This window comes from Cryptomeria japonica, chromosome 5, assembly GCF_030272615.1.
Source record: "Cryptomeria japonica chromosome 5, Sugi_1.0, whole genome shotgun sequence".
NCBI lineage: Eukaryota > Viridiplantae > Streptophyta > Pinopsida > Cupressales > Cupressaceae > Cryptomeria > Cryptomeria japonica.
In genome coordinates this window covers 146,067,589-146,072,570 of record NC_081409.1, presented here as the reverse complement: position 1 = coordinate 146,072,570, position 4,982 = coordinate 146,067,589, and positions in this window count along the sequence as shown.

The following is a 4,982-nucleotide window of genomic DNA, read 5'->3' as shown; positions in this document are numbered from 1 at the left end:
CCTTGTGAGTTTTTATGTTTAACTTTGATAGCCCCCCTTTGGGGAATCTACGCCATTTTGGTGCATGATGTGTCATTATGGATGATTATATAATATTTCTAAAGGCAATGAAGTAATAAATCTAGTTAATGGAACAAATAATAAGATTGAAGTATATGTGTATTTGTGTGGAATTCGAATGGAAAAGATAACCGATTCCCAAAGCATACTCATCAAAGGAGATTCCCAACTAATCTTTAATATAATCAAATATAGAAGTGTTAATTTTTATAAAATCTCCTACATTATGCAATAGATTTCAAAAATGTTGGATGACCTTGTTGGAAACAACAATGGAGGAAAACTGAGAGAGGGGGGGTGAATCGGTTTTCACCGGATCTACAAACTTAACCACAAATACAGATCTGATAAACTGTAGCAATAAAAAAGATAAGAAAATTGATAACACAACACACAACACCAATATTTGGACATGGAAAACCTGGTTAAGAGAAAACCCACGGTGGGAACCTACCCACAATATGATGATACTCTGCAGTAATATGTGTAAATATTACAATGGGGAATGCACATGCATTCAGGTACACTACCTAGAGCACACTGCTCAAATATGAGAACCTAGAAGGCTACAACCCTTAGGGAAGTCTCACTGACTTACGACAAGATTCAGACTACAATCTGGAAGGAATGAACTACAATAATAACATCTCCAAATTCCTGATGACAATTCTGATTAAGCACAATGTATGTTCTGCAACACCAATCTCTGTTCTGCAACACCAATCTCTACTTAATATATCACACTGAAAGATGAATCCTTATTCACACATACACCACTCTCTGATAAGGAAAACACAACCTTGATACTTAAATTGCATGACATTATCACCTATTTATATAATTCATCAACCTTGACAACAAGATCGGCTAAACCCTTAACTCACAATTACAAAATTACATCACACGATACAAAGATAGACCACTGGACCAATATAATTATATACATGACTAAAATGGGCCTAATTCAAATCTCCAAGCATGCAACACCACTGAAATCACGCCAAGATCAACCACAACACGCTACACCACCAAAAATACCGCATAACATAAAGAACATCACCAGATCAACAAAATCACCAACAACTCGCACAATGATCAATATGGATCATCAAACCAAATAGGAAACACCAGCAAGAACGTTAGAATCATCGGTAACAACTACACCAACACCACATCAAATATTCATCGCTCAACATCTGAACCTCAAAAAACACTCAAAAAGAAACAACTGTCACAAATAAAGATAACTTGCAGAGCACCAAATCATGAACCATCTGAAATGAAGATACATAAGACCATCCCAAAAAATATCCCAAAACCTCAGCTCAAGATCTTATCACACTAGAATATACCAGAGGAAATACTGAACTCTGCAAAGCACTGATCATAAAACCAAATTGCAAACCGGATCATATGATATGATCAATTAAGCTTCCCAGATCACCAAAACCAATACAGAAGAATATAATGATACTATAAATATTATATACACCAAACCAAAATCCCAATAAACCAATCTGCAATCACTGGAGTAGGAATATGTTGACATCAATGATAACAACGTATCTTAGTAGCAACAATATCCAACAAACCTAACCTCATATGGAGTCAATCATTGTTTTAGGGAAGCAAATTTAGTTTTTGATGTCCTAGCCAATATGGAGAGTGACCAAATTCAAGTTTCTAAGCTCTATAAATCATCATCAACCATAGACTCCCAATGTTTGAAGGTTACTTTGTATAATGATAACATAAACCAAATACAAATACCCTTTTATTAACTATAAACTCATGAGTGTCATTTAAACCACCTTAACCCAATTACTTACCTCCCCATTCTATTACTCCACATGGAAAATAATATATGAGAAATTTAGTTTGTTAATCATAATTTGACTTGAATATTTTCTACTTTGGCTTGTATTTATTCTACAGTATTGCCATCTCCTACCTTTGAATCACTTATAAATGTTATTGATAGTTGTCTCTTTAATTATCTTATTTGGTTTATTGTTGGTATCTTCATATTTATGGTCTCTTTTTGTTTCAACTATCATATTTTACCTATTTTATCTCTACATCATATTAGAATGTGCAAGATTGAGAGGGATAGAAAAATATGCATACCATTGTACAAATGAGAATCCCCCATTCTAGGCCCGATTAATTCCACCCTAGTGGCATACATCTTTTCTATTGACTAGCCACATATCAAATGGGCTTGTAGGTTAATATTAGGTTATTATGTTCTTAGTGTGAACACCACAGTGCTCTACTACTCTAATATAGTTTAAATCTTCCTCTCAACCTACATGGGCATCATTACAATTTAGATTTCTTGTATACATTATCCTATGGGTACATTTATGATGAAAAGGGATTTAGGTGAGAAAAAACAACTCCCTACACCAATTTAAATGGGGAAGATATTACAAAATTTTCTTTGAAAACCCTTATCAATTACATATTTAGATTAACATTCATTTAACCTTAATAAAATATGTAAAATAGTGGTAACCAGAACATAGTATTTTACATGAGGAAAAATATTTCAAGAGAAAAACCCCACACTCTATAATCACATCCCAAATTTTACTATTAATAAAAAATGAAGGTTACAATATAGTCATTAAGCTAAGATCATACAAGAATCTCCAACTACAACAAGATTTTTAGTGATTTCAACAACATAATAGTTCCTATAAAATCTTCAAACCTATAATGTAAAAGAAAAATGATAAGTTCCAAATGAATAGAGTTTCACAAGAGAATATCAATGCCTAGGATTTCCATATGGTGCAAATCTAGTTCCTACATGTCTATATTGAGTCTTATTGTCATGCACAACACTTGCATGTGCCTACAACACCCTTGAAAGAAGTGTGATGTCATAAGTGAGACCCACCTAATTGACATCTTCCATTTCTAATTTCTATCTCCTTATGCATAGAACCCCTTACCTAAGCAATGCACTTGCATGCATAGGTACCACTATTGCATGGTGTATTGTTGTAAATTATAACCGATACAATTCACACCTCATGTTTTTTCTCCTACCTTACTGTGTCCTATTTCCATTCCCCCTAGGTCAATTTTGGTCCTCTTTACTCCAACCTTGATGTCACCTATTGACAGTGCTAAGTGGGCCCCAACTTGAGGTTACTTCATCCCATTTCCTATTTTTTGGTCCCGTATTAGGAGGACCAGGATGCAGAGTGCCTTGGTCTAGGACCGAGGCACCTCAATCTCCCTTAAACAAGACCCATTTTGAATATGGGTGGGTACTCCCCCTCCCTTATGGATATTGGTCCTTTTGGCTTAATGTGACCATTGGAGTCAGCCTAATCAGTAATTTACCTAAGGATCCCTATATAAGGAAATCCTATCAATTTATTCTAGATCTAAGTTTCTAAGACTCCATACCTAGCACTTGGGTATTCACGCATTCATCATCAAGCATTTTTAGAGATTCAAGGCAACATTTTATCCTTCAAGCATTATGGAGAAAAGTTACATCAATCTTCATGCAAGCATGTGGGTTTGATTAGGTCTTTCATATTCATGTTTTTGTCATGTCATTACATTCAACATTTGTGATTACATTCAAAGAGCATTGCATCATCAATATTTCTATCAACCCTTGCAAATCTGAGGTATATCTCCTAGCATTTACTTCAGTATTTAAATTATTCAATTCAAGGTTAATTCCTAAACTGGGGTTTGACCTAAGGTAAACCCCCATCTACAACCCTTTATTCTCTCTTTTTGTGTGCAAGGAATTGACTCAAGAGTTGTACTCAGAGATTCCGACAGAGTTGATGATAAAAAACAAGTTTAGCTTTCAATAGAGTGAAAACCAGAGGACTGGGGTGAATCTCTACTACCTAGTCCAAGAAAATCAGCTCAAACTTTCGGGAGAAGGTTCTGAATCTCTTATTTTGCCTAGGTCTCTATCTATGGCTTTGTTGGATATTTGCAGCATTCTATTTTCACCAATTTACTTCAATTATCCCTTGTTTTGTTCTATTTCACAATTTACATCCAAATTTCAACTACAAAGAGGGATCAAACTAAAAACCAATGAATCTAATTAGAATTTCATCCCTTTTCCTATTTGGATTTGGCAAGATCTATTGGAATCATCCCTCTTTCAGTGTATTGGTTCCTTAAGTAAGATTAATGTTTTATTATCTTAATTGGTAAAACCCTAATTTTACACCATTACACATGGGTCCCACCTGCCATTATTAACTCACAATATATCATCCTGACTCTTTCATCCATCATAAATTAGTCATATGCCAATATTTTAGCACATCTTTTATTTAACACTCTTACAAGCTATGATAAATGTGATAGAATTAGCTACATGATGCAGTCCACCAAGTGAGACACCTACTTCCATAATTTGCACTTCCATGTCATACACATCACCTCCATGTAGGATGCCACCTCACCTGGTAGGTACCACAAAGTGATACAACATAGCAAGCAAACAATATTAGTATAAAATAAATAATTAATTATAAATAAAATGCTAGGACTTGCAAAGTTTGAGACATCATAATCCCAACAATAATTATCTAATGTTATTACTTATCTATAGTTGAGTTGCTTTTGTTTATAATGATACAATGAGTGAGACTCTAGTACAAAGTTTATTTGCCATGAAATTTTAAAATGTCATGTAGCTCTTATATTACCTTGATTCTTTGTGGACCAATATGACCAACAATCACATTAACTTCATCTTCATGCACTCCCTACATACACACAAAGCCCAACTCATGGAGAATCTATTGCCTAGGATCTTATAAGTCTTCTTGATGCTCAAATTCCTATATTTTGTTTTATAGTCCTAGGCCCCTCATTATTTGTGTTTCCTCGACATCCACTACAAAATCATTTATCATTAACATCTT